At 40.4% G+C, this 26,229-nt stretch overlaps 1 protein-coding gene across 1 annotated transcript in view; it reads left to right on the top strand.

The window, feature by feature from the left end:
• Positions 1-26,229, top strand: part of LOC126356120 (aminopeptidase N-like) — a 238,540-nt gene that overhangs the window by 204,629 nt on the left and 7,682 nt on the right. The window lies entirely within an intron of this gene.

Below are 26,229 nucleotides of genomic sequence, written 5' to 3'. Positions count from 1 at the left end.
AGTCTCACCTGATGCGGATCCCACAGCATACAGCAATACTCCAGAATAGGGCGGACAAGTGTGGTGTAAGCAGTCTCTTTAGTAGACCTGTTGGACCTTCTAAGTGTTCTGCCAATGAATGTGATATGCATCTTTGGTTTGCTCTACTCACAATATTATCTATGTGATCATTCCAATTTAGGTTATTTGCAATTGTAATTCCTAAGTATTTAGTTGAATTTACAGCCTTCAGATGTATGTGACTTATCGCATAACCGAAATTTAGCTGATTTCTTTTAGTACTCATGTGAATAACTTCGGACTTTTCCTTATTCAGGGTAAGTTGACACTTTTCACACCATACAGATATCTTATCTAAATCATTTTGCAAGTCGTTTGATCATCTGATGACTTTACAAGATGGTAAATGACAGCATCATCTGCAAACAATCTAAGACGGCTACTCAGATTGTCTCCTACATCATTAATATAGATCAGGAACAATAGAGGGCCTATAACACTTCCTTGGTGATCGCCAAATATTACTTCCGTTTTACTCAATGACTTTCCGTCTATTACTATGAACTGTGACCTTTCTGGCAGGAAATGATGAATCCAGTCGCACAACAGATGCAATACTACACAGGCACGCAGTTTGGTTAGAAGCCACTTCTAAAGAACAGTGTCAAAAGCCTTCTGGAAATCTAAAAATATGGAATCAGTTTCACATCCCCTGGGGGTGGTAGCACTTATTACTTCATGAGTATAAAGTGCTAGTTGTGTTCACAAGAATGATATTTTCTGAAACCATGCTGACTATGTGTCAATAAATCTTTTTCTTCAAGGTACTTCATAATGTTCAAATACAGTATATGTTCTAAAACCCTACTGCAAATCAACATTAGTGTTATAGGCCTGTAATTCAGTGGGTTACTCCTACTTCCCTTTTTGGGTATTGGAGTGACTTGAACAATTTTCCTGTCTTTATGTAAGGAACTTTCTGTGAGCAAGTGGTTGTATATAATTGCTAAATATGGAAATATTTTATCAGCATACTCTGAGAGGAACCTGACTGGTATACAGTCTGGACCAGAGGCCTTGCCTTTATTAAGTGATTTAAGCTGCTCCGTTACTCCATGGATATCTGCTTCGATGTGTCTCATCTTGGCAGTTGTTCTTGAATGGAGTTCAGGAATATTCACTTTGTCTTCTTTGGTGAAGGAGGTTCTGAAAACCATGTTTAATAACTCTGCTTTAGTGGCACTGTCATCAGTGACTTCACCATTGTTATCATGCAGTGAAGGTATTGATTGCATCTTGCCACTGGTGTGCTTTATGTATGACCAGAATCTCTTTGGGTTTTGTGCCAAATTTCGAGACAGAATTTTGTTGTGGAACTTATTAAATGTATCTCGCACTGAAGTACATGCCATATTTTGAACTTCTGTAAGACTGCCAATCTTGGGGGTTTTTGCATTCTTTTAAATTTTGCATGCTCTTTTTGTTGCTTCTGCAACAATGATCTGACCCATTTTTTGTACCATGGGGATCAGTACCATCACTTATTAATTTACGTGGTATATATATCTTGATTGCTGTTGATACTATTTCTTTGAAAACATTCCACAAGTTTTCTACACTTACATGATCAGATCGGAAGGAGTGAAGACTGTCTCTTAAAAAGGTGTTAAGAGCATTTTATCAGCTTTTTAAAATAGATATACTTTGCATTTCTTTTTTATGTTTCTAGGTGTTATGGTATTCAGCCTAGCAGCAACTGTTTGTGGTAGCTAATCCCTGTATTCAGCACAATACTTACTATTTGCTCATGATTATTTGTTGTTAAAAGTTTAAGTATGCTTTCGCAACCATTTACACTTTGAGTGGGCTCACGAACTAATTGTTCAAAATAATTTTCTGAGAAAGCATTCAGTACAATTTTGTATGATGTTTTATGCCTATTGCCAGCTTTAAACATATAATTTTTCCAGCATATTGAGGGTAGATTAAAGTCACCACTGACTGTAATTGTATGAGTGGGGTACTGATTTGAAATGAGACTCAAGTTTTCTTTGAACTGATCAGCAACTATATCTTCTGAGTCAGGGGGTCGGTAAAACGATCCAATTAATAGTTTAGTCTGATTGTCAGGTATAATCTCTACTCATACAATTTCACACGAACTATCTACTTCAATGTCGCTACAAGGCTAACTACCTCTGATAGCAATAAACACTCCACCACCAACTGTATTTAATCTATCCTTTCTGAACACTGTTAGATCGTTTCAAAAAATTTCGGCTGAACTTATTTCGGGCTTTAGCCATCTCTCTGTACCTACAACTATTTGAGCTACAGTGCTTGCTATTAGGGGTTGGAGCTCTGGTCCTTTCCCAACACGGCTACGACAATTTACAACTACAATACTAATTGTTTCTACAACTACCTGACTGTGTTTTACCTGTCCACTTTTAGACGGACATCCCTTCTGTGGTTCCCTGAGACCCTCTAACCTAAAACACCACCACGTTCCTTCCACACAGCCCCTGCTACCCATGTAGCTGCCTCCTGTGTATAGTGGACTCCTGACCGATTAACCGGAACCTGGAAACCCACCACTCGATGGCGCAAGTCAAGCAGCCTACAGGGTCACAGAACCACCTGAACCTCTGATTCAGACTCTCCACTTGGCACTGCACCAAAGGGCCACAGTTGTTTCTATCGATGACGTTGCAGATGGTGGGCCCTGCCTTAATCTTGGAAGCAAGACTGGCAGTCTTTACCATTTCCGCTAGTCACCCGAAATCAGATAGAATCTGCTCCAGTCCAAAGCAACACACGTAATTGGTACCGAAATGAGCCATCACCACCTGCAGTTGGGTGCACCCTGTACTTTTCATGGCATCCAGAAGCACCCTTTTCACATCCAGCATGACTCCCCCCGGGATGCACACCGAGTGAAGATCAATGAAAGTTAGCATAACCAACAATTTTAAAATTGTGATGTAATCTCATATCTGTTACAAGAACATGCTGAAATATAAATGGGCCTTTGCCAACAAAGTATAATTTCAGTTTTCTCATTTAGTGACAGTTATTTCACAGCATGACTTGGCTGTACATTCAGAAAACTTTATGCCTGCTTACTCTGGTCATGGAAGCCTATGAATTTACAAAGAGTAATGAAAGTCCTTTTTTGTGTAGCATCTCAATTACAAATTGTATTATTTGTTTTGAACTGTAATGAGTTATTTGTGACAAATTTCCCTTGTCTGTAAGATTGTGAAATTGTAGTTAAGATGACTATTTAAAAGGTATTTATCTTAAGATTGTATTTGAGTAAGCAGTACAAAATTTCCTTCTAAATTATTATTCTTTATTATATTAACAAAATGCTTTAGTGACTGAACAGCGTGTGAGTATTTTATATCTACCTCCATGGAAGCTGCATGCCCAACAGAGGGAATTGATGATGGCCGTGAGAGGGCATAGGTCTTACTCTCGGGTTGTGATCTGGGTTGTGTCTCTCTTTGCTCTTGGCCTGTTGACACCATTGTGGCAAAGTTTTACATTTTGTACCTCACTGTTGCAGAGCTCTCTTTAGGCTTGCCTTGTCTGTTTCCCATCCACCATCAGTCAGACATACTTAGCTCGACTACCATTTGGAGTCACGTTGTCTTCCACAGGCAGCCCTTTGACCTTGCAGCTTCACCCATTCCTCTCCAGAGCACTGATGCATGGCTACTTGTAGATACAGCAAGTATTTTAGTACAATCAAAATCATCTCTGTGAGGGACATGTATCAAAGAACATTTAAAAAATCTCATATACACTTACTAAGATCAACATAAAGCTCAAACGTGAAATTTTGTACGTTAAAGTTACCTATAAAAGGCAGACATACAGTTGCATTTCTATTATCTTCTACATCAGTGGTCAAAGTAGTGGACTGCTCATGCTATTATGAAATTTTTTTCGTTATGCTATAAAAATAGTGTGATTATTTCAAGTTAGTAAGTAATACGGATAGGTAAAAAAAAACTACTCACCATTTAGTGGCACATATAAAAGATACAAGATATGGAAATGCACAAGCTTTTGAAGCCAGAGACTCCTTCCTCTGTTAGGCAGGCTGAAAGGTAAGAAAGAGGGATGAAGGAAAAAGACTTGTGGAGTTTCCGAAATAGGGAGTGTTACAGAAAATTCGTCTAGAACCCCAGGTCATCTATCCATATTATATTATATTTTCAAACACTGATGATTTTCATTTATATAACTCATGCACTTGAGATTTATGAGTTTATATTAGTTTGTGTTTGTAAATAATAAACATCTACAGGGTTTTCAAAATGAATATATGAGTTTTAAGATTTTATAGCATTTTATTACATTCAACTTACAATTATATATAATACATCAAATGAAAGAGCAATCCAAACAGTTTTGTTTGTATACTTGAGCACAAGGGGAAAGAGGACGGAATGACCAAGAGTGATTGAAGAACATGTTGAAGGAGTGAGAGTCTTTCACAGACAGCCTCAAGAAATCAGTTCATAAGGGTAGTTGAGAATTGGTAATTCCATTGCCATCTGTCTGGAGACTTTTAAGGAGACACTTATACTTTGTCCTTATCATTTGCAGCTGTTACAAGTTCTGTAGCCTACACATTATGATTTACATGCCAACTTTGGAAACAAAAAGTTGCTGCATCATCTACATCTACATATATACTTTGCTCGCCACCAAGCAGTGTGGGGCGGAGGGCAGAATTCACGCCAAAGTCACATTTCCCTTCACCCACTGTTCCGCTCACAGATTGCGTGAGGGAAAAATGACTGTCTGAACACCTCAGTATGAGCTCTAATTTCCCTTATCTTTGAATGGTGATAATTGTGCGATTTGAAAGTTGGTGGTAATAATATATGTTCTATACCCACGGCAAAGACACAGATTTTGGAATTTAGTGAGCAGCTCCTTCTGTTTAGTGCATTATCTATCTGCAAGTGTGTCCCACTTTGAACTTTCTATGAGATCTGTAATGCTCTCGTGATGGCTAAATGTACCTGTCATGAATGTTGTTGCTATTCTTTGGACCTTCTCTGTCTCTTGAATCAGACCCAACTGGTAAGGGTCCCATACAGATGAACAGTACTTTAAGACTGGACAAACTAACATATTGTAAGCAATTTCCTTTGTTGAAGGACTGCATCGCTTCAGGATTCTACCAATAAACCGCAACCTAGAGTTCGCCTTGCCCATTACTTGTGTAATCTGATCATTCCATTTGAGATCATTCCGAATAGTCACACCCAGATACTTGATGGATGTTACCACTTCCAAATATTGGGCATTTATTTTGTACGCATAAATTAATGGGAATTTTTGCCTTGTTATATGCAGTAAGTTACACTTACTAATATTGAGAGATAACTGCCAGTCATTACACCACACATTTATTTTCTGCAAATTATGATTGTTTTGTTCACAACTTTCGTGTGATGCTACTTTCCTGTAGACTACAGCATCATTGGCAAACAGTCTAATGCCACTGTCAATACCATCAACTAGATCGTTTATGTAAACTGTAAAAATCAGTGGACCTATTACACTGCCCTGGGGCACACCTTAAGATATGCTTGTTTCTGTTGAAGTCACCCCATTCAGGATGACATACTGCTCTCCGTCTATTAGAAAACTTTCTATCCGTCCACATATGTCATTGGGTAGACCATAAGTGGGCAATTTTTGAAGCAAGTGACAGTGTGGAACTGAGTCAAATGCCTTTTGAAAGTTGAGAAATATGGCATCAACCTGGGAGCTGGTATCTAGAGTCTGTTGTATATCATGTACAAAGAGAGCCAGCTGTGTCTCGCATGACCGCTGTTTCCTAAAACTGTGCTGGTTTCTGCAGATGACCTTCTCAGAGTCTAGAAAGGTCATTATGTCTGAACAAAAAATATGTTCCATGATTCTACAACAAATTGATGTCTGTGAAATTGGCCGGTAATTATGTGCATCCAATTTTCTACCCTTTTCATAGATTTCTATGATCTGGGCCTTTTTCCCATCCCATGGAACTTTCCGCTGTTCCAGTGATCTCTCATAGATGATGGATAAGAATGGTGCTATATTTGTAGCATAGTCAACATATAATCTTACAGTGATACCGTCTGGATTCTGGATATGATGATGCAGATCTTTTGCATTGTGTGACCTCCAGTGATGAATCAGCAGTTCACTTATGTGGAAATGTGAACACACATAATGTGCACATCTGGGGTTCATCAAATCCCCACAAGATGGTAGAGATGTAATGAGATTCACCTTTTTTGCCATATCCTGATGATGCAACTATAACTGGTGTTTTTTACCTTTATCTGCTAGAACTATGGCTCTTTTCTCAATTGGAATAAGTTAAACTACACAATTTCATCTGACTGCAAGATGGTGTGCCACCTCATTGGCATAACTCAGGACACCAGGCTGTTCCAGCTCAAGAGCTCAGCTGTGAGCAGTCAGGTGCCTGCGGATGCTGGCAGGCAGCAGTGAGTATACAGCTTCTGCAAGTGCATGAAATGTCACAGGTAGATAGGGCTGGGCAAGCAGCTTACATGCAACACTGTGCACAAAGCACTGTCTAGGGAGGAGACCATGTACAAGGCAATAAAGGGATCATGATTAACAAAAAACATTAATATAAGCCAAATGTACAAATATTTTATTTAGTTTGAGAAATACATTTCCATTTATTCATGATTAATGAAATATTGGGTGTGAGTTCTTGAGCTGCCACAAGATGCAAAATACTCTTAAGTGTTGGTTCATGCAGCTGGAACATTTCTGCAGTTTTTACTCTCTTCATTATAAAGATCAGTTTTTGACAACCATATATTAACAACCATTTCAAGACTTACCAAGCAGGAAAGCGCCGGTAGATAGGCACAATAAATAAAACACACAAACACACACACAGAATTTCGAGCTTTCACAACCCTCAGTTCCTCGGTTGCTTCATCAGGAAAGAGGGAAGGAGAGGGAAAGATGAAAGGATGTGGGTTTTAAGTGAGAGGGTAAGCAGTCATTCCAATCCCGGGAGTGGAAAGACTTACCTTAGGGGGAAAAAAGGACAGGTATACACTCGCGCACACACACACATATCCATCCACACATATACAGGCACAAGCAGACATATTTCTGCTTGTGTCTGTGTATGTGCGGATGGATATGTGTGTGCGTGTGAGTGTACACCTGTCCATTTTTCCCCCTAAGGTAAGTCTTTCCGCTCCCGGGATTGGAACGACTCCTTACCCTCTCCCTTAAAACCCACATCCTTTCATCTTTCCCTCTCTTTCCCTCTTTCCTGAAGAAGCAACCGTCGGTTGCAAAAGCTACAAATTCTGTGTGTGTGTTTGTGTGTTTTATTTATTGTGCCTATCTACCGGCACTTTCCCGCTTGGTAAGTCTTGGAATCTTTGTTTTTAATATATTTTTCCCATGTGGAAGTTTCTATCTATCATATATATATATATGACAGATGTACACTCACACACACACACACACACACATGTGCACATGTGTACGAGTGTACATCTGTCCTTTTTTTCCCCTAAGGGAAGTCTTTCCGCTCCCGGGATTGGAATGACTCCTTACCCTCTCCCTTAAAACCCACATCCTTTCGTCTTTCCCTCTCCTTCCTGAAGAAGCAACCATCGGTTGCGAAAGCTAGCAATTCTGTGTGTGTGTTTTGTTCATGTGCCTGTCTGCCGGCGCTTTCCCGCTTGGTAAGTCTTGGAATCTTTGTTTTTAATATATTTTTCCCATGTGGAAGTTTCTTTCTATTTTATTTACATCATTATATATATATAAAACAGAAAGAAACTTCCACATGGGAAAAATATATTAAAAACAAAGATTCCAAGACTTACCAAGCGGCAAAGCGCCGGCAGACAGGCACATGAACAAAACACACAAACACACACACAGAATTACGAGCTTTCGCAACTGGCAGTTGCTTCGTCAGGAAAGAGGGAAGGAGAGGGAAAAATGAAAGGATGTGGGTTTTAAGGGAGAGGGTAAGGAGTCATTCCAATCCCGGGAGCGGAAAGACTTCCCTTAGGGGAAAAAAAGGACAGGTGTACACTCGCACACACACACACATATCCATCTGCACATACACAGACACAAGCAGACATATTTAAAGGCCTTTGCCTTTAAATATGTCTGCTTGTGTCTGTGTATGTGCGGATGGATATGTGTGTGTGTGTGTGCGAGTGTACACCTGTCCTTTTTTTCCCCTAAGGGAAGTCTTTCCGCTCCCGGGATTGGAATGACTCCTTACCCTCTCCCTTAAAACCCACATCCTTTCATTTTTCCCTCTCCTTCCCTCTTTCCTGACGAAGCAACTGCCAGTTGCGAAAGCTCGTAATTCTGTGTGTGTGTTTGTGTGTTTTGTTCATGTGCCTGTCTGCCGGCGCTTTCCCGCTTGGTAAGTCTTGGAATCTTTGTTTTTAATATATATATATATATTTTGTGTGTGTGTGTGTGTGTGGGTGGGTGTATGGGTGTGGGTGTGTGTGTGTGTGTGTAAATAAAATGATCTGTCTACCACTCAATGTATTGTGCACTGCTGTCATGAAATTCACAGATCGTTTCAGTGAATGTAATAACGTTTATGTCCCCCTCCAATTCAAGTTTGCTTAAAGCAGTTCTTATAAAGTGCAGCATGAATCTGGTTTTTTGTTTTTCTGCCATACTCACTTTTAAATCATTTAGTGCTTTTATATACACACATCAAATAAAGTTTTGCATCACCTGATTCTGAGAGTTCCAGAACCTGTACAGAAGATTGGAATAGAGATCAACATAAACATCATTTCTGCCTTTTTATTGCTCATGAAAACCACACAATGCATGTTGTACCACCATACAGTGAGACCTTCAGAGGTGGTGGTCCAGACTGCTGAACACACTGGTACCTCTAATACCCAATAGTATGTCCTCTTGCATTGATGCATGCCTGTATTCGTTGTGGCATACTATCCACAAGTTCATCCAGATTGTCCCACTCCTCAATGGCGATTCAGCATAGATTGATCAGAGTGGTTGGTTAGTCACGATGTCTATAAACAGCCCTTTTCAATCTATCCCAGGCATGTTCGATAGGGTTCATGTCTGGAGAACATGCTGGACACACTAGTTGAGTGATGTTGTCATCCTGAAGGAAGTCATTCACAAGATGTGCACGACGGGGGCATGAATTGTAGTCCATGAAGATGAATGCCTCACCAATATGCTGGCAGGCAACTTGTTAAGCTGTACAATCTGGCCCTATGTAACTTGAGATGTAACTCTTATGAATCGTATTATATGGCTTATTATCAGAGGAGTGAGAGTAAGACTTTTTTACTTAAAATTTATCTGGTGAAATTTGAACTGCTGTACAAACTTTCATGGAACATAGCTAAGAACAATTCTGATTAAACCAGCTGTCAAACAAAAAACTGCATTAAAATCGGTCCTTTCATTCAGAAGTTATGATACCACTGACCTCACTTCAATTTGCGTGAGTGTGTCATATATCACAACAGAAAAAGTTTGCACTGCTCTGAGAGGTGATCCATAATAGTTGAGAGTTAATTAAAAGCAGAGTTACAACACTGTTTATGACACAGAATTAGGAATATGTTACTTACCTCTCTTGAAGTTCGTAACTGAAAACAAAGCGACTTTTGGGCATTGCAAAGCTGGTTACAATTTGTATGCGCTTCAATACTCACACTAACAAAACTATCATGAAAGGCCACTGCTAGGGAAATCCAGCTCAGTAATTCCAACTTCAGCACAAGTATTATTGAAGGTCTCACACTTTAACGTGTCAGCAGACAGTTAGTGTAAATGCACTCTATTACGTGATATGTTAGGTTTGGGGTTTGGTTGGTTGGTTTGTTTGGGGGAGTAGACCAGACAGCGAGATCATCAGTCTCATCAGATTAGGGATGGATGGGGATGGAAGTCGGCCATGGCCTTTCAAAGGAATCATCCAGGCATTTGCCTGGAGCAATTTAGGGAAATTGCGCTAAACCGAAATCGGGATGACCGGACGCGGGATTGAACTGCTGTCCTCCCAAATGCGAGTCCAGTGTGCTAGCCACTGCATTAGGTTTAGGATATGATATGTTGAAACATCACATGACTGAGACTTGGATCTGACTTGCAAAAACCACGACATTTAAATGTCCTGGTTGAACCCAGTCAGGACAGAAGGACAGGACTCCAAAAACTGGAACTGTTGCGGCCAAATCGGGATGCCTCGTCACTTTTTATGTAATATATGTCCTTTTGTCAGTGGCGGACACAGAAAAACTTCATGGAGGGGGTGCTAAAGATACCTTGAGCTACCTTTACTTTTACCGTAATAAAAAATAATCAAGTCACATGCCAAATTTAAGAAAGTTTTATTTAAATTGACGATATGCATATACAAGACAATGCCTTCTTATGATATAAAAAAGTTACTATTGTAGTTGTCTTCCTTCAAAGATGAATTCTATGTGCTAATCGTTCCTGTAAATTGGTTAATTACTTCATCAATAGGACAATCAGTGTCAGGGTGAGTGTTCAACAGAGCTAAGCCATTAAGTCGACCCTCCTTCATTGTCGACCTCACCTATATCTTTGAACGCCCCAATGCTGAAATCTTCTTTCTACTGTAGCAATAGATGCAGGTAGACAAGCAAATATTTTGTACGGCGTGTGCAGAGTAGGATAGTCAGATCCAGGACAAATAGACAAAGCTTGAATAACCTGATCACGATCATTAAGGGCATTTATACTCATTTGCTTGTATTGAAGAATCTGCCCCATTAGTCTCTCTTTAATCACAAAGAGTGCTGCTTCTTCAAAGAATGATAGTTCAGTTAAGCACTGATTCAATTTATGTTCCAGATCATTACCGCCATGTTTCAGTAGTTGTGAGCACAAAAGTATGTTGAATTTTAAATGATAAATATTTTCTCTAAACAAGAAAACAGTAGAATATTTGTGACTTTTCTCAAACAAATACCAGACAGAATGTATGGAGAACATGAGAATGGCTGCGAATTTTCTTGTAGGTATGTGTTAGCTAAACACTTAAATTTTAAAAACACTTAATTTTTTTCAAAATTCCTTCTAACAGGTTGCCTTTCTAATGGATTAAGTTTGCCCATGAATGCATTAATTTTACCACTCGTATCGAAAATTAATACATTGCTTCTTTGAAGTGATGTATTTAGGCTGTTTAAATGTCTTGTAATATCAGCTAGGAAGGGCAGGTTCACTAACCATGCCTCTTTCTTTTCATGTCCATAAACAATGCAATTTATTCCCAGATTGTGAAAAAAACATTGACAAATTTGCCTCTGCTATGTCACCGTACTGCATAGTGATAAGGAACATCACCATAGGCCACTTCCAGGTAGTGCAAAAGGCTTTGAATTGATGATGGTTGACACTGTGGCACCTTACAAAATTTGCACACTTCACCACGATATTCATGATGTTAGGTGTTTCACACTTTTGGCACAAGGGCTTTCTGATGCACAAAACAGTGTATGCTTTATTTTTTTTCCAAAATTCCATTTGAGTTTTTCCTTCAGATGAGTCACATAATATTGCTGCTTCCCAACCATTTGTGGTACATCACCTGTTGCCAGAGAACAGGGCCTGTCCCATGCCAAGCACATTTTCTACAGACTCACAGACAACCTGTGGTTGTATACTCCATTGGTATCGCAGCTAGCAGCCCCTCAAAAACGTGTAGTTGTGAATTAATGCTGCTCACACACATTGTGAGCTGAGAAAAGTGTGACATCTGTGGTCTCATCAAGGCTAACAAAAAGCTATAAAAGTTTGATATCTCTGCTTCAGTTGATTTTACAAATCTGAGCCCATGTTATGGAACCAGTGAGATACCACATGCTTGGAGAGGCAAGCTCCTTCAAAGCACTCAGCAATGGCGAGCAGGCATGATTTCAGTATGGGAACCACTGAGAATGGTGTTCCAGTTGTTGCAATAATGAGTGCAGCTCTGTGGCTTGTTTGAACCACCACATCAGTTGACTCTTTGTCAACATCAGCAATCTACAATAGCTGCACAACACATATTTAGTAATCAGTACATATATAAAGCACATGGAAGAAGTATGTATTCATTTGTTATGTTTATTCATTTATTTTGCATCAGATTTACCTGTTGCTGGACTTCACTCTTCAGTGTGATAGTGAGCTGCTTTCCTGCATTACTTTCCAGCTCGTTGTATTTTGTCACATGAAGGGGCATGTAGTGATGATGTATAATATACTTCTTCATTGTATTCAGAACTTCATGCCACATGAGACACCAAGGCAACTCATCTTTTTCAACAAACAAAAACCGTTCTTCCTGACCTGGAGATAATGGCAACAGGTTGCTTCTAGAACTCATCATCATGAAGTCCACTAGGAAGCACAAGGTGTAACTAAGCAACAGGCAGTGTGGATGCATGGTGAAATGGGACCTTGTGAGTAGACTACTCCCTAGTGCCAGTTTGCCAGGAGAGCCCAAGTGTGCCCATGGGTGCCCGTGCCCCATGGGGCTGAACTGGAACAGGTTGCGTTACAAGATTGGTTAAATGATGTTTTATCTGTACGTTGGATTGGGTCACTAGGGTCCAGATGACAGCTTATTTTGCAGAACCTCCTTGTTTACTCATGATCTGATGCCACACATTTTTAATTTGGGTGTTCATAAAGGATCACTCATATGTGCCTTGATTACCAGCTAATATACCCAACCTTAGAAACAGCATTGTTGTGACAGTTACTCCATACATACTGATCAAGGTCTGAGGTCTGCAATGAATGGTGCTCACACTGAACACTTGAAGAAAAAAGAAAAGCCAACTGTTTGAGTTGCTGTTTCATTTCATGTATTATTTACATTGGTAAGTCGAATGTATTAAATGATAAAAGCCTTAAACCCCATTCATTCATATTGAAACATCCTGTATGTATATACCTCACAAGCTAACGTACAGTGGATGGCAGAAGGTCCCTTGTACTACTGCTAATGGTTGACTTTCCTGTTCCACATGCAAATGGAGCCAGGGGAAAACACCTATATGCTTCCATAAGAGTACTGAGTACAGAACATTAAGACCATCCACCTAATAACTGATATGTGCATCTTTGGCACAGATAAAGCAGTGACACATCATGGCATGAAAGCAATGATGCCTTGGTAGGTTGCTGGAGGAAATCGCAACACATCTGCACACACAAGTCACCTAATTCCCTTAAATTCCAGGTAGGAGAGAGATGAGCTCTGACCACATTCAGTCACATCCCAGATGTGTTCCATTGAGTTCAGATCTAGGGATTTGGGGTGGCTAGCACATCTACTGGAATTCGCCACTGTGTTCCTTGCACCATTCTGCCACAATCCTGGCCTTGCAACATGGCTCAGTCTCTTCCTGAAAAAGGCCACTGTCATCAGGAAATCTGATTGTCATGAAGGGGTGTATATGGTCTGCAACCAGTGTATGAAACTCCTTGGCCCATCATGGTGCCTTGCATGAGCTCCAATAGACCCATGAATGCCCACATGAATGTTCCCCTGAGCATAATGGAGCTGCCGCCAGGTTGTCTCTATCTCGCAGTAAAGGTGTCAAGGAACTGTTTCCCCAGAAGACGACAGATTTGCACCCTCCAATTGACATGACGAAACAGGTATCAGGTTTTATCAGACCACACAATGCCCTGCCAATGCACCAATGTCCGTTGCTGATGGTCTCATGCCCATTTCAGTCATAGTTGCCAATGCCATTGTGTTAACATCGGCAAACACATGGGTCTTCAGCTGCAGAGGCCCATCTTTAGGAGTTTTCAGTGTACAGTGCATTCAGACACACTTTTAGTCTGTTCAGTATTAAAGTATGATGTTAGTTCTGCCATAGTACAGTGCCTGTCCTGTTTTACCAGTCTGCCCAACCTACAATGTCCAACCTCTGTAAACTCCACAATGTCTGGACATGGTTCCACCTGGGTTTTGCTACATGCTGAAGATATTCACCACAGCACTCCTCAAGCACCCAACAAGTCATGCAGATTCTGAAATGCTCATGCCGAGGCTCTGGGCCATCACAGTCTGCCCTGGGTTGAATTCAGATAAATTGTGTGCCTTCCCCATTCTACACATGGACAGCACACTCACTGATACTACAGGTACCATGTGTATGTCAGACTAGCAGTTATTCCTCACCAAGTGACACTGCTATCACCTGGATGGGTTTATATCACTGGTGGGTCAGTGGTCATAATGTTCTGGCTGATCAGTGTATGTTGGTGGCAGTAGAACCATTCTGTAATCTGTCACAAATACTGGTTCTCTAATTTTCTCAATAGCTTTCACAAAAAGAACATTTTCTTCCTTTCAGGGATTCCACTTTGAGTTCAAGGTGCTTTTCTGTAACACTTGCTTGTTAATCAAACCCACTAGAAACATATCCAGCAGCATCTCTCTGAATTATTCTGATGTCTTCCCTTAATGCTATCTGGTGGGGATCCCAAATATTCAAGCAGTATTCCAGAATGGGTCATGGATATGTCCTGTACGCTGTCTCCTGTGCATTTTCATAGAATTCTCCTAATAAATCAAAGTCAACTATTCACCTTCCCTACATATGATGTTACAAGGTATAACATTTCAGCTCCTCAACACCAAATTAAAACGTTCCACTTCAATTTGTTTGCACTTATAGCGATCCCAGCTTCCTCAACCAAATTAAAACGTTGCATTAGGAGGTGTCTGCTTCGTGCAAAAGGTCTTGAGTTCATATTGATGACAACAAGTAATTCTTCATTACAGACGTTTATTTACAAACAGAACTGACAGACTTCACAGACTCAACAACTGACTCTCAGAGCTAACCGCACTGCATATCCAAACTGGCAACTGACAACTCCTAGGTGTACTAATATCCTTCCAAACAATGAGAGTCTTTGACAATGCTTTGTTCACAATACGATAGCAATTCACGATTTAAAACTAAATTAGACATTACAGAATTTTAGTACAGATTAAGGTAAGTAAAAGGATCAGTAGATATAAATTCTTACAAGCATAATTTCCAAATAGATTCTATAACATTTTTCTACCAGCTTCTGGATAACCTTCACCAGATTTGTACCGATGTTTCCAGAAATATCTTGACATTTGATTCTGGATATTTCTTGAGTGATTTAGAACAACTATTTATATGTAAAATGATTTAAATCGTGTTTCAAAACGTAAATAAATCTTTTTAGCAATATTTCTTGATACAAATCGTCTTTCGAAATTAGGTTATGAAACAGTTTTCACAAGTTTTCGTATTTTTGCGATCATAATATAGAATTTCTCCATAGAAAGTTCCAGAAGTGTGCATTAAACGTTCATTTACAGACTTTCTCTTTAGCTGGTGAGTTTTTATAAGTATCTTGTCCATATTATACGAAGTAATTTAGCTCAAAACTGATAATCTATACAATTAATCAGAGCTACAGCAAACAGTGAGTCTTTCTTTTACAAAATGAAATATAATTACAAAATTCAATGAAAATAGGTTACTAACACTAATATATGTTTACATTAATTCTATTTTTGTTCTTTCTGTGCAAAATGTCCTAATATTGACACAGTACAATATTTAAACATCACCAAAGTTTCCCTTTACATTTTGCATATCTGTATCGACATACCCTAAAAGTCTACAGTATCGAATACTTCAATATGTCCCAATATGTCCTGTAATGTTACAAAGGGCAGTTCAAAAGGTATCTGACTTCTATTTAAAAAATCAATCTTTACTGAAATACAATTGTTTGATGCTGTTCACCTTCAAAGTAGCCCTCTTTAGCTTCTACACATCTCTCCCAATGCTGCTGTCACTGCTGGAAGCATCACTGAAGAGCCTCTTTTGGCATGGTGCACAACTGCTACATCAAATTCTGTATAATGTTATCCCTTTTCCGAAACCCAGTTCCTTACAGAGTCTTTTTCAGTTTAGACAAAGCCAGAAGTAACTTGGTGTTAGGTCAGGGGAATAAGGAGGCTGATAAACCTCAGCTGTTTTGTGTTTGGCCTTTAACTGAGAACAATAAGTGGGTGTCTTATCATGGTGAAGGTGCCAACCGTCCACAGCCCACAAACCTGGTGTTAGGATGATTCCTTTAAGAGGGCATGGCTGACTTCCTTTCCCATCCTTCCCTAATCTGATAGGACCAATGACATCACTGTATGGTCCCCTCCCTTGAGTCAACCAACCACAAGTCTGGCTGTTTGCATATCACTGCTTCATGAAGATGACACAAAATCTCTTGATAATACTCCTTATTAACATTGTACATTCTGGGGTGTATGTGTGAAGGACGACACCATTGGAGTTGAAAAAGATGATCAGCATGACTTTCATATTGCTGTGGATGTGCCTTGCTTTTTTGGGTCTCAGGGGTAATGGATGCTTTCACTGTAATGAGCGGAACTTTTTTCTGGTTCATACCCATAAACCCAGGATTCATGACTAGTGATCTCTGTGTTAAGAAAGTTGGGATTACTGTTCACAGTATCCAGCATGTCCTGTGCAATGTCCAAAGAAAGCTGCCTCTGCTCAGTTGTTAGCAACTCGGCATAAATTTTGCTGAAATCCTTCTGAAAACCAAATGTTCATTTAAAATGGAATGAATGGATCCAATACTAATTTCAACCTTTTTCAAAAGTTCTCTGATCATGATTCGTCTATCTTGCATCACCAGGGTCCTTATGTGATCAATAACAACCTCATTTGCATATTCTGAGGGCCTATCTGTACTTGCTTCACCCACTGGTAAGCAGCTATCTTTAAAGCTATTGTACCACTCCTTTATCTGTGTGGTACATGTTGCTTTATCCACAAACACTTGTTAAATCTTGCAGATTGTTTAAACTTGAGAATAGTCAAACTTAAAACATAATTTGGGGAATAATGTTCCACTTTTTATGTCATTTTGCCCACATTACAAAATCTGACAACAACCACTTACATGCGTTCAGCTGTCAATGGCTAGCAAAAATATTGTTTTTGCAGCCATGAAAAATATCAGGCTTGCACACTAAATATGTGTACAAATGTAGTGTGTGTGCATACCCTAATACCACTGTTAGTTTCAACAATAAAAAATAAGTCTCTGTTGGTACATAATGGCCAGGGGACATTGGCTGGTATGTATTTCTCGATTAAAAAAACATAACCAACAGCCTTATACTTTGAATTATTTCATTTTATATATCAAATGCTACCAGTTTCAGCAACTTTTCCATATTAACAAGCTTATTGTAAGGTGCTATAAAACTGGAACTGTAAATCAGAATCATTACGTAACTGATTCATATGGAAGGATGACACCATCATATGAATCAGTTTCATAATGGTTTGCATTTATGGTTCCAGCTTTATGGCATCATACAATAAGCCTGTTAATACAAAAAAAGCATATGGGGCCTGAAGATGGTAATATTGAGTTGCCAAAACTGGTAGCATTTGATATATAAAATAAAATAACCCAAAATATATTGTCACAGCAGAAGCTGAGTAGTACCATGGTGTAGTGGATATGACACTAAACTGTTCCATGGAGGGCCATGAATTCAAAACTCACCTGGACTGTACAATTTTAATTTCTATATTCAGTCTGAATACATTCTAGAAGTATCAACAAATGTCAAGAATCATTGTACAAGAATGTTCTGTAGCTGTATATATACTGTATGTGTACTGGCCGGAGGCAGTTCACTCTGCGCTCTTGTATGTGCAAGTGCTGAATAAACCTTTGTTAAGTGAAGTTAGTGTTTGTCATTCACCTAATTACACCTTCTTCTACTTGTCATTATTTTGGTGGATGCTCTGGGTATTGGAACTTGTGGCACTGCAAATTATCGACGACACAGTGGCTCCCATCAGGCTATGACAGAGCCTCCATTTACGTGGCAAGAAACCTGAGTTTGAGTCCTATTCAACAGATTGCAATGTATCAGAGAAAGAAGAAGAAGAGGACGTTATGACGACAGCAACTGTGTGCCACCACATGGACATCCTTCCGGGTGCTCCAGTGACGATGGCCACAATCCAAACAAGTGGCTGAAGGTATATGAGCTTATAGCTGAATTTAACAAATGGGATGACATCATGTGTTTGGCTAACGAATTTTCCTGCTTGGAGAGCGTTGCCAAGCAAAGGTATGAGAACAATGAGGAGAAGTTCACAACCTCGGAAGTATTCCAGGTGGAACTGTGCAAGTATTTAAGACTGAAGATAAATTAAAGTGCAGGGCACAGCGTCCAGGAGAAACTACAGCATTCAAGACATCTTGGAGCTGTATAAAATAGTGGATCCTAGAATGAAGGAGGAAGATAAGGTTGCACATCTCATGAAGGGTGTTGCTGAGGACATGTATCAAGCCCTACTCCTGAAGGAGGTTTCGACAGCATACAACTTCATAAAATGGTGCCAGTATGTCAAGAAAATTCATCAAAAAAAGAATTACACCAAGAAGTTTGAATGGTTTCACAACATCATATCGATGTCTGTGATGGAGGAAGCAACTGATTTCACAAGTGTTCTTCATCAGATAGTGAGAGAGGAAGTGCAGAAGGCACTTGGATTGCATGGCGAGCAGAAAACCAACACTTCAAGAGGTCATAAGGGAGGAAGTGGAACAGACATTGAACCCAATCTCTCGCCCTTCATTTCCCTTTAAAATGGTGAAAAAGTTGACACCCAGGCAGAGTTAAGTTTCTACAATGCCGCAAGATGAACCTGTTTGGGCACCAAGGAAGACTGACATCTGGAGGACCCAGGATAACCAACCCGTATGTTTCCACTGTGGACGAGTGGGACATGTGGTGCGCTATTGTTGAGAAAGGCAGCAGATATTTGCTGATGCCCAAGCCAGCAGACAGCAGACCGATCTTAGCAGATGCCAACTTTGGGACAATGAAGATGAACAAGATGATGTGGGTGCACGACGGCATAGATCACCATCACCGCAAGCTAGCCACTGGAGGTCTCCATCACTGTTTACAGAATCCAGCCAATCACCTAGCTGCCACAACCTAGAAAACTATAGGGTGTGACCTTCCTTGGCAGTGAGGCTGCCGAAGAGAAAACTCCTACGCCGTCAATCACTACAAAAATGATAGGAAACTACATAGATATCCTCATGGATGGCTGACCAGCCCAAGCTCTTGTGGCCTCTGGAGTCTCATATTCAGTCATTTCGGAGAAGGTCCGTCAACAGTTGCAGAAAACTGTATTCGGTAACAGCAAAACATCTCTGGTGAAGGTGGCTAATGGGAAATATGTAAAACCTACAGGAAGATGTACCATTCATGTGGGTATAAGAGGCTATACACAGCCCTTAGAATTCATCATCTTACAAGAGTGCAGTCATGACATCATTCTCAGATGGGACCTTTTGAAAGCTTCTCGGGCAATTATAGATTGTGGTTACTCGAAGATTATGCTAGACGAGATGAGATACTGTGGACAGGAAGATGTGCATCTGAGTGTGTGGAAACTGTGTGTTGGATGAAGTGATCATTCGTGCAGTCAGTGCTAGAAAGGTAACTGTTACATGTCAAGCCATCTTGTAATGAAATGTAAGAGAAGCTTACCACTGAAAAATAACTTGGTCATTCCAGCCTCTGTCATCTCATTTAAGAATGGATTCGGTGAATTGTGGATAGTTAACTGTCACCAAGAACCGTAGATCCTTCAAAGATGCATGTGCACAGTAACTACTGAGCCATTAATTGAAGAACGGCTGAGCATCATAGAAACATCCAATGCCGTGTCTGTGGGTGAAATAGGTGCTACCACTATGAGGCAAGATCTTCTAGCTCAATTATCACCAGATCTCGCTAAGGAACAACAGAAGAAGCAACTTGCCATTCTTCAAGAAATCTCTGAATGCTTCAGTCCACAGGTGAAGAACAAATTTGACAAATCAGCGGTGAAGCTCTGGATTAGCATGGGAAACCATCAACCAATAAGCCAGAGAGCATATCATGTGTCAGCAACAGAACGTCGAATAATTCATGACAAGGTAGAGAAAATGATGAAGAACGACATCATTCAGCCTTCGCATAGTTAGTTAGTTATGTGTTCCATTGATCAATAGCACAGAAAAACCATTATGATGTGGAACGCGTGAGGTGATTACTACAATGGACGCTGGGTTTTCGTTACATCCTGACGACGGGGATGACAACTACATTGGCCAGGTGTTAACCAGAGTTGAGGAAGCCCGGCAGTTAGCTTGACTCCACGCACTGCAGGCTCAAGAAAACCATCACCAAAGGTATGACGCGAGCCACCCCCCTGTTGTCTACCAGCCTGGTGACCTCGTCTGTATCTTCACTCCTGTTCAGAAGGTTGGTCTCTCTGAGAAGCTCCTCAGGCGCTAATTTGTACCTTACAAGGTTGTAAGCCAATTGTCTGATGTTACTTATGAAGTTGAAGATTTCAACTCCAACACAAGACGATGAAAGATCAGAGATAAGGTCCATGTCCTTTGAATGAAGCTCCAGCAACAGGCAACAAGCGGAAAGGTGACGAAGAGCATTATGGCAAAAGAAGTTCTAAGAAGATTACCACCAGGGCAAGAATCAGTCATCAGAAACTGGAGTATGCAGGACCAATGACTCATTCGCGGACTAGGTGAAATGTAACACTGAGACATTGTTCTCTGAAGGAGGGAGCAATGTCACAGCAGAAACTGAGTAGCAACATGGTGTAGTGGAAATGATACTAAACTGTTGCATGGAGGGTTGTGAGTTCAAAACTCTCCTGGACTGTACTATTTTAATTTCCAAATTCGGTTTGAGTACATTCTATAAGCATCCACAAATGTCAAGAATCATTGTACTGGAATGTTCTGTAGCTTTATGTATACTGTATGTGAACTGGCCAGAGGCAATTCACTCTGCACTCTTGTATGTGCAAGTGCTGAATAAACCTTCATTAAGTGAAGTTAGTGATCATCATTTATCTAATTACACCTTCTCCTACTTCACAATATGGCTGTTGGTTAAGTTCTTTGAATCGAGATAAAAAAATAAGGTTCAATACATTTTGAATAGCCCTCGTACATTCCCTCGTACATTCTCATTCCATTTTATGCTGCTTTGAAAGATTATGCCTAGATATTTAGTCAACATCTTGTATCCCAGCCCAACACATTTGAAGACCCAGTGGAAGGTATGGACATCTATAATGGCCACTGAGTGGCATTGCTGCAATTGTGGGCATTGCAGTTGTCAATGTAAGCACCACTGTAAGCCATGCCTTTCCAGCTTGCCTGTCAGGGCTTGTAGCTGTACTTTAAAACTAGCAGCATGTCTTGTCTGTCTGTTAGTTGTGATTTCTCTGCATTTCTTACAGACCTCGCTACACACCATTGTCTTGTTTCTCCATTCAGTACATCTTAGAATTTCAACCTTAGTCTGCCCATTGCACTTGTTATTCTGCTGTGTTGTCTCTGTTGTCCATTGTTCTCTCATGTTATCCATCTACTGTTTTCTGGTGGCTCACTGTCAATGGTCTTGGCCAGTTGGCCAACCACAGTTGGTTGTGAACTCATTTCCAAGCTTGTCCAGTTCCCATTATTCTAACATTTGATACCAAGCTCATGCAACTAGTCAAACAGCAACACCAACAGCTGCTCCTGTAGCAGCAGTTGCTCCAGCAGTTTCATCAGCAACAGCAGTTCTAACAACAATTTCAAATGTTGTATAATTGCTTACAGGTTCAGGGTTTCCAAACCATCCAGACTGTGGTCACTTCCCAGCCTGAATGCCACCCACTTGTGCTTGCACCATTTAATGGCATTAAAGAGGATTGAGACACTTATTTGCGGTGGCTGACACCACACTTTCCCATATTGCAGGTTTTGGATTATGCTCTCTGATGATCATTCTTCCTGTTTTGGGCTTCCCCGGAGATGCTTTCATTGCTAAAGAAGTTGAGAAGTGGACTCCATTCTCGAATCCAGTTTCACTTATGTTCAAAGAGATGTGTTAATTGCTGTCCAGTTTTTATTTCCAATGAGTCCACTTGGTCACATTGTGCATTGAGTTCCATTAATACCACCATTACTTACCATTTATGGGCAACAGATTTGCAAGGGTTGAGTCAATGTTGTAATCTCCCTTGTACAAATTCAGCTTACAAAACTTCATATGCAGATTCACTGATCTGAGATGTTGCAGTCCAACTGGCTCCTGATCTGGAAGTTTCTACTTTAATTCCCCAACTGGACAACCATCCCCTATACAATATTATGAAAATCATGCATTCTTTTCAGATCACACAGGGTGCAAATTAATGCATCATGCCTCATGCTCAGGTAGCAATGATCCAGCAGCGTCATGATTCAATGATTCTGAATGTCTCCATAGACCCTGACTAGCCTGCCATGACTCATTGAGGTAAGCAGTGGGGGTCTCTCATCATGTCCTGATTGCTTCATTTCACACCTGCATGCACACTGTCCAGATCATTGGGCACAAAGCATTCATTATGGGAAATGTGAGCATCTCCTCATTGTTTGTTGTGAACCATCAATACAGTGCAATTCCACCACCCACATGCATCATGGAACAGTGATGAACTTCAGGCAGCTGTTTCTCAGGGTAATCCTTCCACTTTTAAGTTGCTTATGACCCTCATGACTGCAACCCATGATCTCTGCTACCAGCTGGATACATGAGCACTGTTTCTTTAACCATCGTCCACATATATGCTAGTCTTTGTTTTCCCGTAACTTGGCCCCACCCTTCCTTATGTTGGTCACCAATGGAAACAGTTCAGCTCCTCTCCAGGGTCAATTCATAGTCAACACTATGTAGAAACTGGTTGTCCAGTTGATAAATCTGTTTGTTGTTGATAGACCCTCAGCTGGCAACTTTTATAGCCTCGGTGCCTTCTTTCTGTTTGGATTCTCCATCACTGACAATGTTTGTGTCATATCCAACATAGTTCCCAACTACGACCTTGACAACCCCTGTATTGCCTTCGTACCTCTGTTTGGCTCTGGCCTTGGGTGTACCACAGGTTTCTAGGCCCATATCTCCCTATGTCCTGATGCTGTGCCACATTTCTGCCAAGTGTGACTTCATCCTCTCTCTTCAGGGGAGGTTGTTAAGCAAGAACTTGATCACCTCTACACAGGTGGGGTAATTAAACATGTCAAAACTAGTGCTTGTGCCACACCCCAAGTGGTGATCTGTAAACCAAAAGGCTCTGTCTGACCATGTGGAGATTTTAAGTCAACAATCAATGCCCAGGCATAAGTAGAAAATTTCCGCATCCTGCATCCAGAGGACTTCATCACAATTATCATTGGTGGTGATTATTTCTCTAAGACAGACCTTGCTGAAGCATATTTGCAGGTACACATGAATGAGGAATCACAATGCCTTACGGTCACCAACACTCCCATTGGCTTATACAAATACAGGTGCTTGCCCTTTAGAATCTTTTCCACTCTGGTGATTTTGCCAGATATACCCAGAACAATTAACCGTTTCCATTCTTACTTGTACTAACTATTAGATAAAATAATTGTCACAGGTGCTACATGTCAGGACCATCTGTGCAACCTTGGTACGCTCTTTACCACATCGCATGATGCAGACCTCAGGTGCTGTTTACACAAATGTCACTTTCTTCAGGAGTAAGTGGAATACCTGGGCCACTGGCACAATAAAGATGGGATCCACACCACTGGCTGCAATGATTCTGCCATTGACACTCTATCTTGCCCCTAAAACTGACAGGAGGTTCAGGCTTTTTTATGGAAAGTAAATTATTATTCTAATTTCCTCCCACAGGCAGCCCACATTATGCATTCACTCAGGAAGCTGCAAAAGAAACCTGTTCAGTACAGATGGACATCTGCCTGTGATTATGCTTTCACACAGCTGAAGTTCATGTTGCATTGGTGTCCTGCATTATGCCCTTTACTCCATTGTATCCTTTGGTTTTGGCTGTGAGTGCTCATTCCTGTGGCACTGACATGGAACTGGTTCATAGGAATGATGGTGGTACAGAGTAGCTGATTGCCTGAGCATCAAATACACTTACATCTTCTCAAATGAGCCACTTGCAGTTCAAGAAAGAGGCTTTGGTAAACCTCTTTTCCTTTAAGAAGTTCCACATTTACCTTTCCAGGGCCAAGTTTATCCTCATTATGTACAGCAAGCTGCTCTTGGATCTCTTTCAACCCTGCATTCAGCTTCTGAAGTGGACAGCACAATGCCTCCAGCAATCAATGCTTTTCCTCAGCTCCTACATTTATACCATTAAATACAAGCTCATGGCACAACACACAAATGTAGATGCCCTTTCCCATCTGCTCTCAGAGCCTGACCAGCATTTGACTGACAGGAAATTTCCTGTTTCACAATGAGAAGAATGATGGCACAGTTTGGATGGGCTCTTACTGCTACTCACATCATGATGAACATGCATTGTGACCCCATCTTGTGGTGTACTATGCACTGTGTGCACCATAGGTGGCCCCCTTCTTTTTCAAAGTCTGCTGATCCCAAGCTCTGGGCCTGTGCTTGCCACTCCAACCAATCGTCCATCTTTTCCAATGTATTCCTACTTCACACATATGCAGATATTCACTGTGTCATCATCCCATCTACCCTGCACTGATATGTTTGCACCTCCTCCATTGTGGGTATTGTGGCATGTCACAGATGAAGCCTCTTGTGGAACACCATGCATACTAGTAGGGACAGAACAGATGTGTGGTGACCATGGTATGCAGCTGTCTTGCTTGTGCCTGGCACAGGGGCAGCTTCTAACATTTTTTATGACAAGAATGTGTGAAGTTGGATTGCAACCTTCCTATTTCTTGTACATGTGTCAACTTACTTGGTATGCAGAGCTGATCTTCTGCTCTGGATAACTGGCTATGTCAGTCTCCAAAAACTACTCCTCTGAAGAGTGATGGTAGTTATAGGAATATATAAGACTCTCTCTCTACTCATGAAATAAGTAGGTACTCGAAGAATACTTTTAGTTCACTGTCGGTATATTTCAACTTTCATAAAGAACAAATTGTCATTCCTCACATAAATATTTTACTTCTTGTAAGTCACCCGTGTTGTCTTACATTAGACACAATTAAGATACATTTACTACAGAGTTGGTTTAACAACCACAGAAATCCTAAACATGTCTTGCGTCTAGCAAGTCTGTGTTAAAAGTTACTAAAAATCTTTTTTCATTCAATTGTTTTTCGTTACTAACAATAGTCACAGTTACAAAACAGCACAGAATAACACAGAAGTTGCTTGGTTCTGCCATGCGCTTTCATTACAACTTCCATGGACTGGCTGACAAGTACTTGTCAGTGCTGTTCGACCGCTGTGTCTACAGACTTCTCACGATAAACTTTGGACCTGCACACACAGACAGGTGATGTGCAGTAGATAGAGTTCCTTTCTCCCCATTCACATCTAAAATATTGTGTGTCTGAGATGGTGGAAGATCGAGTGGTTCTAGAACCACTACATATCCCCCCCCCAATTGAACACACAATATTTTATACAATTATTATGTACATTAATATCACACATATTAAAAATTCATATTTCAACCGTATACATTTATTTTCTTTTAATAATCATGAGGACTATTTTTTTTCTTTTTTCTGCTGTCTTTCCAATCTTAAACTCCAGTTGACCATGACACATGAGTAATCTGCTTTCTGTTCTCGCCTTTTGTACTACCTTTCCTAACTATGTACTAGTTGTGGTATTTTTGTGTAGTTTGGAGGAACCCTGGGCAAAATGAAAGTGTTCTTTTGACACTCGTAAACTTCCATAAAATTTAATAATGCAAGTTGTGCATAGAATTCAAACTTACCGGAATAATCCCTATAAAATGTGTGACTTCTGTCATGATACTGTCCCCTTCTCCTAGGATCAGTACCTATACCTTGCATGTAGGTTGACCTTTGAAAGCACTTCCTCTTTCCATTCTGGTAGGTATGCCCCTTTATAAAACATTCCTTTGTACATACACCTGCCCTGTATACTTAGCAAATGCTGGGTACCCCCCCCTTATCCTTTCTGAGTAGGCCTCATGGTTCATTACCCTAGTATACATTTCTATGTATACTATAATTAAGTAGTTTCTGGTA

Source organism: Schistocerca gregaria, chromosome 3 (genome assembly GCF_023897955.1).
Source record: "Schistocerca gregaria isolate iqSchGreg1 chromosome 3, iqSchGreg1.2, whole genome shotgun sequence".
Lineage (NCBI taxonomy): Eukaryota > Metazoa > Arthropoda > Insecta > Orthoptera > Acrididae > Schistocerca > Schistocerca gregaria.
The sequence above is the reverse complement of the archived record's forward strand: the minus strand, read 5'-3'. Positions and strand labels throughout refer to the sequence as shown.